Consider the following 13,683-nt stretch of genomic DNA (forward strand, 5'->3'; position numbering starts at 1 on the left):
GGAGTGTTCCGTGGGTCACGTAAAAGTCCAGGTGTTCTCACAGGATGACGATGTGGAGTTCTACAGTGTCTCTGCGACGCCGATGTCCTGTAAATAATCAAACAGCGCATCTAACACTTTTCGCTGGGATGATGGAGATGACCATGGTCCAAGAAGAGCTTTCATCCATTGTTGAGGCACTCGATCTTCTTGGCGAGGTCGTTCCTTTCCTGGTTGTACGCCGGAAGCTGGGACACGAGTGGTAGTCCCGTGAAACGCCTCGTTAATCAGACAGAATCGTTTAAAAAAGCTCCGCCTCAGACCACGCTGCACCTGCCGGGGCATCGCGTAAACAGCCATGACGCTCCTGTGACGCTACGGCCGACGGGGGCTTCTGCCTCTGGCCAGTCACGCAGCTGGAGAACCGGTCGAGCTCTGCTGCGAACGCTTCAGCCGTTTGCTTCTCCGTGCGCGCGTGGAGTTTGCGCGCAGGCTTGCTCCCGAGCTGCTGACCGTCCGGCTGCTCTCTGGCCGGCTGCAACGTCACCTCAATGGCCGCGCTCTCCTCGATTTCGGCTTCAAAATTGCCGATTTTTGCTGATCGCTTGCTGCGTCTACGCGCGTATTTCAATAGCTGTTGTATTTTGCATCTTGCTTTCTTTTTCAGCAGACTATACGGAAATAGTATTTTCAAGAGGTCGAAATTTTGAGTGCAGTTGACCTTCAATTAAAAAATGCGGCCGGCAGCGTACAATGACATCAGGTGTATGAAAAACACTCTTGTAGCGCCAGTTTTTTTTTTTTTTTTTCAACAATGCGTCCACATTACCTGACCAGATCACTCGCCGGAAGCAGCGGCGAATGGACAGAATATAACGCTGCGGCGTGGTATACGGAGACTTGGTAGTGCACCTCTGGTTTCCGTTGGTGCACGCACATGCATATTAACACAGATACACTCATACACACAGACGCGCTAACCCTCATTTATGCATGCACATGGCCGCATACGCACATACGCCTGTACAAGCAATAAAATACTAGAAGAGGTTACGAAGATAATTATTTCGACAAAGTTGTCGGCGGTAATTTCAGCCACGCGGCATATAATTAGCACGCCATGTATACTTCGCTCGGGAGGCGCACTCCTGAGTATTAGGCAATGAGCTTTCTGCAACTGAAATTTACGTTAAAAAACCAATACGCGCTCACAATAAGTCGCAGCAACCACCTCGAAATAAATCCTGCATCAGCCAGAAGTGTCATGGTGCAAAACTGAAAAAAGGAAGGAGAAGGCGTCACGAATTCGGGGCCGTATACTTGTGCAACAAGACATCCAGGCTCGTATCGAGAGAAACGAGTGTGGAGTTGGGCCGGCCGCGTGACGCGCAGAACTGAAGAGAACACGTGAATCGCCCGGGTAACGGAATCGAAAGGGAGGGAAAAGCCGGGAATAGTAGGGAGTTTTAGCTTAGCGTGTTTACCGTGTGTTCCGTGTGCACCGTGTGCACCGGGAACGAATGGGCGTGTGCGTGTTCGTTCAGGTATACACCATTTTCCTTGCTAGAGATGGGCGCCGCCATTTGCTTTTTCTGACCGGACGCTAGCGCCGTCTATGAAGCGACCGCCGAAACTTCCGCGCTGGGCTGTTAAGTGCTCCGTTCTTTCCGTGCGTCTGCTCGGTACCCGTGCATTACCGAGTGAACCGTAGTGGTTTGGCGTTAAGTTAGCGGTTGCAGTGCTTGTGTGTGTGTGTTCTGTTTTGTTTTCATCATCTGCGGCCGGATTTTAGGTCCTAATTTGCTGCCGGAGCGGGAAATTCCGACCCCGGCTGTTGCGAGCAGCAGTAGCAGTGTGGTGGTGGTGCCGGTGGTGCTCCGCAGTTCCGCGATGCAAACGTACCGGTATGGCACTGACTGATCGACATAGAAATTGATATCGGAGAGTAAATACGTGTTTTCAATGCCACCGTGCTTGTTATGTTCACCGATTAGTCATGTTTACGGAAGCGCGGACGTCCAATGCGGAGCGCGCACAGCATATGTGGGTCACGGTGATCCGTGCTCGCGATGGACTTTCGACGAGGCGATTGCTACGCTGTTGACATTGCAATGTAATATAATCTTACTTAACTAGACTTATGACGGTTACTGACGAAACGAAATTACCTGGGCGGAAAAATAACGCGACTGCACAACCAGACAAATTACTATTCGAAGGTTGAGCAGAAGGGTCGACGTTCGGGCGAGTTAATTCTGGTTGATCATGATCGTGATTATGATTGACCTAACTCTGCGCAGCGCATGTGGCCTGTCGCTCGGAGCCCACCTTTGTGAAACCGCTGCTTGCACCACAAATGCTTTACGCGACCAGCAGTAACTGTTTTGTAATTGCAATTAGATTCCGTGACAACGTAAAAGGATTAGAAGCTTTTCCTTTGACCGCGTTGTGAACAGGTTGAGCTATTTTCCAAATGCAGCGTTCACGCGTATCTCGAGCTTCGTTTCCACATTGGGCTGCCTGCTTATCCTGCTATCGACCAGCAGTGTGCGAAGGAGAAAGTTATCCTTTCATATCGTTTGGCAGTGTAATGCGTTGGCCTGAAAAAAAGTAAACAAAACGCCGTGATTTTAAAGGTTAGATTCGATTAAAAGCGTATTGTTTAATGCCAATCGGCTGTAATGACCAAACAATATATGGTATTTTAAATTGACTACAAGGAACCAGAAGGTATTGTAATGTTGTATTGTATCGGCGCTCGTGAAAGATCCTCAGGTGGTCAAAATTAACCCGGAGCCCTCCACTACGGCGCGCCTCATCACCCAGAAGCGTCGGGGCGTTAAACACCATAATGAATCAATTAATCAATCAACCAATCAATCAATGCTGTATGGTAAAGGATAAAGTTGCTTCTAACATTTCAGGGGGTTCCGTTCCCTGTCGCAGCTTTGCGTGTGATAAATGGATTTCGCTCCGTCTGCTTGCCGTCCAAGTGCACCCAACAAACCCTGGAGTTGGTCGTTGGTACAAAGTCGTTGCGATTTATCAGCGGCATCCACCAATATCTCAACTCGGTGTGTGTTGGAAAGCGATGCAGCAAAAACACGCCGCAACCGCACTGCATTTTCTCCAGGCAGTGTCGTGCACATGCGTGCTGTCAGCGACTGTTTCTCGCTCTCTCTGGTTGTTCAATAACCCACCACCGCGCAGTGCTGACCAAGTGACGTTTGCGCCTTGAACGGCATCGCAGCATTGGCTAAAACAGTTGAAAGTTCCGCAAAAACTAAGCACGCGGTGCGAAATACCCCCTGTATACGCAGCGGAGCATACCGCGCCGAGCGATGTTAACAGCCCAGCGCGCACAGGCAACACTGGTCGGCCGCCGAGAGAACTGGTTTGAGAGTATTTTCCTCCTTTCCCGGCTGCTTATGGAAAATGGTGTATACGGTGGCTCAGTTCCGCTGACGGGTGGCGCGCCTCATCCTTCCCGCGTGGCATGCGAAGTTTCGGTTCCGGTGCACATGGTACGCACGGGACCCACGGTAAACACGCTAAGCTAAAACTCTAATAGAGAGTTTCAGCAGTCCGTCTGTTCCGTCATGTAAACGTAGTTACCGTGTTGACCGGGACTCGTCTGGGCACTTGCGCATTCGTTGCGGCCGGGGGATTAGTTCTGCGGGCCGGCCTTTGCCATGTCCGCGCATTCGCCACTCCTCGTCCTTCCGCGCGCGCATGCACAGTCGGGTCCCGGTCAACCCGGTAACTACGTACACGACGGAACAGACGGACTGCTAAAACTCAGTGTTTTATCACAGAGTGTGTTCCGTACGCTCCGTATGTTCTGCATGACCGGGACCCGAGTTGGCACTTGCGCATTCGTTACGGTGGGGTGACGGGCCGCCCCCGCCTCGCCATGCGCACGCATTCGTTCCGATGGACGGCTGTCCTGCTCGCCGTCTCCGCGCGCGCAGGCGCAGTCGGGTCCCGGTACGCACGGTACGCACAGAATGCTAAAAGTCTCTATTGAAGAGGAGGAACGAGCGTTTATTCCAAGCAAAACGGAAGATGGCGGAGCCGCTCACTCAAGTGGGGGACGTCCTCAGTTCAAAATTTCCCGCGCACGATCAGCCAGCTGCGCCCGGAAGATCAACTGAAGATCCTGCAGGTAGAAGCTACAGCCAGCCGGTCCTCTTGAGAAGGGTTTGGTAGAGGAGGCGAATTTGGGCGGTGAGAGCACTCCCGTACCACGTGCTTGAGTGTGCAAGGATATCGTGAGCATGCCCACCCTGGCAGAGTATGATCCTCGACCGCACGAGAGCATGCAGTCCTCCTCCCCTACAAGACAGTGGACAGGTTGTCACCAGACGCGTGCACTCACACTGCAACGCGCAGAGCGCGGGAGCTGCGGTTTGCGAAAGCGTCACGTGAGCAGCCGCCGCAGAGCAGCGGCTTCCGCACAACGTCGACTGCAGGCTGATCCCACCGCTGCCATGCACTTTTAGACGCGCTGCACTCGCCGCACACATATGCCCATGTCAGAATTTGTTTTTCCAGGCTCCTGTCCTCCGCCCTCCTCCTCCGCTCTTTTCCCTTTCCTGACTTCCACGCAGCCCTACGCCATTCCTGCGAGGCTTTACAGCGTCTATTTCGGTCACCGGCAAAGCGTCGCGATCTCCGCTCCTGGCCGGGGAATCATCGGACGGCCAGGCTGTGGCGCCGCGCACTTTCCGTCGCTGTCCGGCCCTCAATCACACGGCGGCGGGAACCTATCACCGGACTGAACAAGTGAACTGAGACGGGCTAGCTGGTGCAGTGTTTGTTGGCGCAGTGTTGGCGCAGTGTTTGTTGCGTAGTTGACGCAGTTGGCGCAGTGTTTGTCTTCAACTTCCTATCGTATCGTTTTTGGCGCTGTTTTTCAAAGTGGAACCTAAACGGTGTCCGGACGGGGTCGGCTGCTCCAACAGCTTCCTCCCAGGGCGCAAATTTCCGCTTTGATTTCAGCAAGCAACCATGCATGCTGAGTGTCAATACGAACACATCGATTCCAGAGCCGTCACAACGACTGCTCCGCTCTTTCGTCCAAAAGGTGGCGTGTCATTCAACAACGGAACAACAACAACAAAACACACACACACACACACACACACACACACACACACACACACACACACACACACACACACACACACACACACCAAGAAATTGAAGGTTCGCGTGTAGCAGTGGTGTATGCGATACTTCACCGACAAGTGCGAGGCTGCGTTAAATCCATAAAGGAATAACGAGTTACTCACCTCTGCGAGCGTACGTGAATGACCAGCGAAGCGTTCAAGCACACTATAGGGGTGACACAAAACTTGGGCAAAAATTCGCCATGGTTGAATGCGGTCAAACCAGGCTTGCCTTGCCGAGCGATCACTCGAATTTCGCGCCAAGAGCGCGCAGTGAACGGGCCCACAATCGCAGCGCAACACAGAAAAAAGACGCAGCTCGGCGCAGCCGCGGGCCTTTTATGTGCCGTCTTTTCCATGGCAATATCCCGAGACAGTTCAGCAAGGCTGCATACTGACCGAAAAGAAGCACACGTAGCGTGTTGGCGGCCGACTGGGCTTCAAATAGGGGTGATTCTCGTCAGTTTCCAGTCAGGGGTGCCTTACCCCTCACTCGAGATGAATTGTAGATCTCCAGGAGACGGAGCTGGGAGAAGGCTTCGAGACGAAACTTCAGCGAAAAACTTCAGTGAAACAACTTCAGCGAAAACACGAAACTTCAGCGTACGCGAAACTTCGCGAAACTTGAGACGAAACTTCAGCGAAAACACAGAACTTCAGCGTATAAAAAGCTTTAGCGAAGCTTCAGACGAAACTTAAGCGTATGCGAAACTTCAGCGAAAACACGAAACTTCAGCGTATGCGAAACTTCAGCGAAACTTCAGACGAAACTTCACCGAAACTTCAGCGAAAGCACGAAACTCCAGCGTATGCATTTCGGAGATTTCTAGTTCTTCTGAAGCGAAAGGAAGATCAAGGGCTGGTACGGACCATTCAGAGGGCTTGAGAGGTAGATGTGTATGACGAAGAAACGAGCTTGCGGTATTCTGCGACCGCTTTCAAAGGAGGGAGCTCGTACGGTGAGAGGGCGATGAAAGAATGCAGCTGCATGGCTTGAGCGCGTAGCCCATTGACAGAACGCCAGGAACGCGTGCAAGTGTGTGATTCCTTAACGCTGCGCACGAGTTCTTCTATCCTTGTGGCTGAGGCTTGTTCAGACGGCGAATGGCGTGCCTTGTGCTGGCCAAGAAGCTCGTAAGTCTTCAATGGGTTTTGTACGGCCTTTCGCTCTGCAGGCCCGCGTGTAGCACAGATATTTGGTACTCCGGGTCATTTGTTGCCGGATTTTGACGCTGTGTTGTTAAGCTTGTGGTTTGTCTAAGAGAATGAAATATGGTTAAATTTTTTAACACGAAAGTGTTTTATTCCGGGATACACAATGATTTCCATGACGTCATATCCTTCACAGAAGTGACGCCACTACAACGAAGCAAGTTGCCTGTAAAGGGCCTGTAAGAAGACCCTGCACATAGGGTCTTCTTGCGGGGAAGCAACCTTTAGTGTTAAAGGGGTCGTGAAGAAAAAATGCATTTGTCTTTGCTTAATTTCGTCTGCTTGAACGACCTTTTAAGAACATAAATTCCAGATATTTTCACCATTCATTGCTTCTGGAATTTAGGAGGCGCCTTTGAAATTCTTGTTTTGAGGCGCATCGCAAGCGACCAAGCACGCATTGTCGGGCGGCAGCGCAACTAGCAGTGACGTCACAGTACGAGCATTTGAGAGTTAAACTAGTTAAACGCTCTTTGTGCATATTGTTCTGTACAGCTGCAAACCCCATATTTTAGATATAATGCATCTGTTATTCATTGCCATAAACAGTTTTCTATCGACGTGACCGGTGTCGCGACCGCTTCAGTTGTCTGGCAACCATTGTAGCAGAACTCAGACTTACTGGCTGTTTGTAGGGTTTGTAGCCAGTTTCCTTGCTGAAGTTCACGTTGTTTTTCCAAATTCTCTTCGGAATCTTAACTTTTTTTGTGTGAAATGGCATAAAACCGCTCAAGCAAAAAAAAAAAAAAAAACTGCGCCGTATGCGCTTCGAACTTGCGGCCTCCGGCCCAGCCCAACGTTACGGACAGCCTAGTCGGATACTTTATCCACTACACTACCGGCATGAGAAGCGCGCGCGGCGAAAAACTGCGGCATAAAAGCCTCTTCGCATTTGCAACCCAGAAGTCTGTCGTGTTTTCATAAATTCTAATCACCCCAGAGCTTTAACCGCCAACTTACTGTTGAACGCTTCTGCAGTAAGGCAAAGGAAAGCGTATACAATCAAAGAAACAGCGTTAGCAGCATTGTTTATTGCAGGAAACAGGAAAGCAACTGGACTGACCGTGACGACGGTCCCACCGTTCCGACGTGTCTTTCCTCGGCTCCGTGTTTCGACGCGATTTATCGCAGTTTCTACGTTCCCAGCTATTTCCCGTAGTGTCAGCGATAACCTCCAGTTCCTGGCGCCGTCGAGGGCTCCTGTGCCGCAAGAGCCCAGTAATGTCACTGGCAAGTCTGCTGAACCCCCCGACAAACGCCTTTGCACCGAGTCTTCAACCTTAGTGCCGCGTCAGTCTGAGGACGCTAATGTCCCGATAGACCTTCCAGCAGGCAACCGTATTCACTCTGACGGTAAGGTGCCCTGCCGTCTGAATCCCACTGGCCTCCCATCAAGCAGTAAAGATGCTCAACCAGCTTCCTTCAAGGTAGCCATCAAACCGAAGCAGAATTTCAACATCCGCCAAATCACAACGAAAGCTCTCCTGCAGACGCTATCAGCATGTCTGCATCCTCAAAGTCATAATGGCTACACTTTCCACCGAGATACCAACTCAATTTCTGTGTGGGTAGCGTCATTAGAGGCAGTTCACAAGCTTTATAGCCTCACTTATATACCCATCTCCCCCGGAGTTCACCTGCCGGTACAAGCTTACCTCCTAGGGGGTACTCAAGTCCGCCGTTATGTTGTCTCGGGCGTCGATGCCGGTGAGCCCTCCGACGTGCTCCGGGACACCATCCGATGCGAGACGCACCAAGTGCTCCTAGCCCGGTATCTGGGCAGTCATCGTACATGCCTCGTGACTGTTCTTGGTCCTCCGGAACCACCGGTGCGATTCATATACAATGGATGCATCCTTCGCCCTCGGCCTTACAAGACGAGGCCAATATTTTGTTACAATGCTTACAACAGGATCACATGCGCATCTCTTGCCCAAATCCACCTCCTGCTGAAACCTCGGCGACTCCGAACGCGACTGCTGGAAATGAAAATGCCCCTAAATTTCGTTGTGGGCTATGCAAGTCTGATGATCACGATATCACAGACAGGAAGTGCCCGACGAAGCTTAACGCCAAGCCACGTGCGCGTGTGAAGAGCTCCCCGAGATCCCAGGTTGATCAACGGCTCCCGCTTTCAAACCGGTACGAACTCCTAGCTTCGAATGACGACGACGACATTGCAGATCACGTACCAGAACCGGTCTCTGCCACACCACCTATGAATTCAGTTTCATACAGCCAGGTGGTGCGACTGCGTCGACCTCGTCAGCGATCCCGTCTTCAAGAGACCGACCAGAATTCCCCGGCCCTAGAAGAGGTAGATCTTCGCCTCCAGGCACTACAAACAGAGCTTGCGAATTTGACCGCTCGTCGTGCCCAGTTGCTGGCACAGAGACGCTTAAAGCGTGCTGCTGCAAAAGAGAGCTCATGTGAAGCTATACCTCCGCTGTCAACTTCTCCCTTGCCTCCACCTCCTCCGGCATCATTACCAGCAGCAGCCTCGATTTCGTCAGCATCCGACGCTCGCTCCATTCTTAACTACGTGGTGCAGCAGCTGCACATATTAACCACGACTCTTGCAGCATGCCTCCGCTAAATTATGCACCTGCCGTACCTGCAACGACACGCAAGGACACTATCCTACAATGGAACTGTCGGGGCCTGCCCCAAAAAGTTGCAGAACTTAAAGAACGCCTTCGCCTAGGCTCACTTCGTGCATGGGCGCTACTGCTTCAGGAAGCGAATGGCCTACCCCGTATCCCCTTTTTTACCGGCTATGCGTCTCCAACAATCATTGACCACCGTAACGCCCCACCAACGCCACGGGGTAAAGCGGTGGTATATGTCCTCACGCGCCTTCCCCAGCAAGCCATTGACCTTCAAAGCTGGTGCTCCCCGTGGCAAGAAACTGTTGCGGTGAAAGTTCAACTAAGTCCCTGTGCAGTGATTCTCGTATCCTGCTATGTGCGTCCTCACAGTGGTCATGCCCCGCGGGCTCGGTTTGGGTGGATTTCGCATATACGAGCACAACATCCCGGTTGTCCCATCCTCATCGGCGGTGACTTTAATGCTCCGCACCCAGCCTGGGGTTATAACATGGCGAGTGCGCGAGGTTCAGATCTCCTCAAGATCATGGAGAATGCGCGCTTCACTCTACTTAATGACACGACCCAGTCAACTCGCCGCTCCACGTCTACTCGTATGCCTCCACATTCCCCAGACCTAGCTTGGTGGCTTGGTCCAACGGCCGTTACTTGGCGGCGGGAGCCAGACTGCTGGGGTAGCGACCATCATCCCATTTACCTCGATATTCCATCTTCGCCCTCTCGTCGCCTACGTCGTAAATGCCATATTATCAAGTGGGACGAGTTTCGGACGTCGATTAGGCAGATATCAGCATTCAAAGAGGACCCTTTATCATCCATACAAAAGTCTCTTGAAGATTCTACAACTGTAAACTGGGTTGACGAGAGCCGCCCTAACCCTGATTTGCGCCTCCTTCAGCTGTGGGCGCAGCGCCGCCAGGCAGAAGTGTCTGCTTGTCGCAATCCCAATTCTCCGACTTGCCAAATCCGCCTTAAACAGCTCACAGCCGCGGCTCGTCGCCATGAACGCCGGCTGTCCCGCCAGCGCTGGCTTGACATGTGCGCTTCGTTAGGGCCTCAGTCTGGACTACGCTCCATATGGCGCATATTTCATTCTTTGGAGCGATCACCACGATCCCCAGATCCTGCTGCGTCAGCGTTCCTCACGTCCAACCAGACTTCTTTGCAATTTGCAGATACGCTGGCCCATACTTTATACCCCGATTTTGACTTCGACCCAGCCATCATGCCCCCTCCGTTCACTCTTCCTTCCGGTGCTGGTACGCCGCCATCGGAAGCAGCAACCGAGGGCATACTCTCACCATTTACAATTGCGGAACTAACCGCGGCCATTGACACGGCGGCACTCCGCAAAGCTCCTGGCCCCGACGGAGTAACATTTGAATCTTTCAAGAACCTGGACCATTCTTCTCTGGAGGGACTCCTAGAGGCGTACAACCGGGTTTGGCTCACGTGTAAAATCCCCCCGGCCTGGCTTCAAGCGGATGTTATCACTATCCCGAAACCCGGTAAACCGAGTACAGACATCCGCAACCTCCGACCAATAGCGCTTACGGCAACCATTTGGAAGCTGTTGGAACGGATGATTGCCACACGCCTTCAGTGGTGGCTCGACGAGCACCATCTATACCACCCATGCCAAATTGGATTTCGCCCCCACCTTGGTGCAGAGGATGGTCTGGGCCACCTCTCCGAGATGATCCTTATTGGCGGCCGATCCCACCGTGTTCGCTCTGTGCTGGGCATGGACGTTCACAAAGCGTACGACCACCTTGGCCACGCTGCCGTCATTGCGGTACTTCATCTCCTTCACCTGCCATCCCGCCTATGTGATTTCATTTCCTACTACCTACGAAACCGCACCTTCTCCATACGTCTCAACGGATCTCCCATAGGTTCCTTCCAGCCCCGCCGTGGTGTGCCTCAGGGATCTGTCTTGGCCCCCTTGCTTTTTAACATGGCCATGATACCTCTTGCCTGGCGACTTGGTGCTGTTCCACACATCTATAGTATCATCTATGCAGACGACATCACGGTATGGTCTGTTCACCAGGACCTTCACGTCCAAAGTGTCCGCCTGCAACAAGCTCTAGATGAAACCAATTCTTGGTGCAGGTATCTTGGCCTCACGCTTTCGCCTAACAAAACAGCCCTTCTCACCGTGGCCAACGCATGGGGCCGTCGGCGGTTGGCAACCTCCCCGATCCGTCTTTCGGTTCAAGGCACGCCTATACCGACAGCATCTACCCTACGGGTGTTGGGCTTGGATATTACGGCCACCGGTTCTGCAAAACCTTGGATTCGTTCTGCAAAGCATCAAGCTTCACAATCGCTGCATCTATTTCGTCGCATGTCTCAAAAAGCCGGCGGTGCGGCCTCCAAGATGGCCCGCATGCTTGTCCGAGCCATTCTTCAGCCTCGCATAGTTTATCAAGCGCAATTCCACTTTCTTACAAAGTCAGACTGGGCACTACTCGAATCAATAAACAATTCGGCTATGCGAGCTATAACTGGTCTTCCAGCCCTCACCCCCGTCCCTATTCTGCAACAGGAAGCGCAGCTCAACACGTTTGATGAGCTAGTGCATCAGCGTCGACAAGCCCGCCTCCAAAAACAAGCCCTTGACCCTGATTCCGCCGCTCTTGCAGCGTACATGACCGGTTCACCAGCCCCACCACTATCAAACACCAATATACGGCCCCCATGGAAATTCCACCAATTAACGGATACACGACCTATTGCCCGTATTCATCCCCGGACAGTTGGTGCTCCGATTCCGCCTTCTATGGAGATTGGTAGCCCCTCGTCTACGCTGATGTTTGTCGACGCCAGTGCTTCCGATACCTTACTTCATACGGCTCTACTCTGCCCGACTGTGGCTCCCGATCCAGTGACCTGCACTTACATAACAACGGCGAAGTGGCCGTCAACGCAGGCAGAACTCCTTGCAGTGCGGGATGCTCTGCTACACACATCGTTGCTAATCAACCACGCTTCACCACAGTGTACAATTTACACTGATTCGTCGGCAGCTGTTCGAGAGCTTCGTAAAACTCTCACGTCCAACGAACTTCTTCTAGAAATCCAGGACATAATGGACACTTATCCGTGTCGTGTGCGCGTGTCATGGCGCCAACGGAATAGCCACCCCGCAATGCAGGCTGCAGATGCCGGAACACACCCCGTGCGTGTGCAATATCCAGCTCCTCTTGCACCTTCGTCAAACGGTGTTCGCCTTGCCAGTGCAAAAGAACGTCTACGGCGCACCGCGCGCGCTCTCATACCCCCGTGCGGTACAGATCTCCCTGGCGGGTTGTCTCGCCAAGATGAGGTCCTGCTCAGACGTCTTCGCCTGGGAGTCGCCCTCACGCCAGCTGTGACGAGGTCCTGGCCTCCTCAATACCATGCCCCGTTCAACTCCACCTGCCCCTTTTGCCCCCCTCCAGTTGACCAGGCTACAGCAGAGCACCTGGTGTGGAGTTGCCCTGCTCTGCGAAGCCTACGCGCTGTGCACATCGCCACCTGCGGCCCGCGCCCCGGACGTCCGCCAGACTTCATGGCGTGGATACAAGGACCACACCATGCCCCCCTGCTCCGATTCCTTCGGGAATCCGGCGTGTATCTATACATTTAGTTTCCCCTTATGCTGATTAGCAAACTTCCGCAATAAAAAAAAAAAATCGTCGAACTGTGTGATGGTGGGACTCGGCGACACGGCGCTGCATCGCTGATTCCCGCTAGTTATTGTTGCGCTTGATGAGTAAATGATGGATGGGTTTTAAGTTCCGTCTACTCGAAGTTCCTTCGATAAACGTGTTTATGCAATAAATTCTCAGTTTAAGCGTTCGATCATTTATCTCGTCAGGTCAGGCGTTTCACGTCCGCGCAACTCACAGTACGGGCTACGTGAGACAGATGTCGGCAAACTTGTGCAAGAAAATCGGCTACCAAAACGACATTTTAGACTCGTGCGAAACAGCGTAAACAGTTTACGAATGCCCCGTTTAGATTAAACGTGGTTACTTCTGACTGCACCACTCGCCCGCGTTGTTGACTGAAAGTTCGACCATGTTGATCAGTCGTATCAGAGATCACACATCTCCCCGTTCAGTTGCAGGGCGAGTTTCATCATGGCGCCGATGTTGTAGCTTTATCTGACCCTTTGCAAGCCCGTTCTATGCCGACATATTGTGCAGACGAGGGAGAACTGTGATTGGCTTCTTACTGACTTACTGAAACGTCACTTCACGAGTTGAGGAGGAAAGCCTCGGTGAAACCGAAACTGCATTTGTTTTCCTATTTTCCGATACCGGGCAACGAAACGGGTATGCATTGTTTGCTTATCGAGGTTCCACGGTTATAAGCGCGCACACAACAGAATTTTTTGGAAAATCTCTTCCCGACCCCTTTAACGACTGCAGCTTGAAGCTCGTTCGCGAAGACCGAAATAGCTCAGTTGGGAGAGCGTTAGACTGAAGATGTAAAGGTCCCTGGTTCGATCCCGGGTTTCGGCAGGCGAGTTTTATGCCGAGATACACCGAAATTTCACTGACGTCATATCCGTCAGGGAAGTGACGCCAGTACGCCTTTGCCGAAGCGACCCGCCAGCAGGACGTCGCTCGCCAAGCGCACCCACCAGACAGCACCCGACCCGCAAAATCGTGTTCAGCTGCAGATTTCGCTGCACATTTCACTTTCGTGTTTTACCGATTCCT

General features: G+C 52.4%; 1 non-coding gene across 1 annotated transcript; it reads left to right on the forward strand.

Moving 5' to 3' along the window:
- The first annotated feature begins 13,409 nt into the window (after positions 1–13,409).
- Trnaf-gaa (transfer RNA phenylalanine (anticodon GAA)) lies at positions 13,410–13,482 on the forward strand. Its single transcript has one exon. It is a non-coding gene; the product is annotated as a tRNA-Phe (tRNA).
- The last annotated feature ends 201 nt before the right edge of the window (positions 13,483–13,683 follow it).

The sequence above is a fragment of the Haemaphysalis longicornis genome, unplaced genomic scaffold, assembly GCF_048455015.1.
Source record: "Haemaphysalis longicornis isolate Haplotype H1 unplaced genomic scaffold, Haemaphysalis longicornis Haplotype H1 scaffold_8, whole genome shotgun sequence".
Classification (NCBI taxonomy): domain Eukaryota; kingdom Metazoa; phylum Arthropoda; class Arachnida; order Ixodida; family Ixodidae; genus Haemaphysalis; species Haemaphysalis longicornis.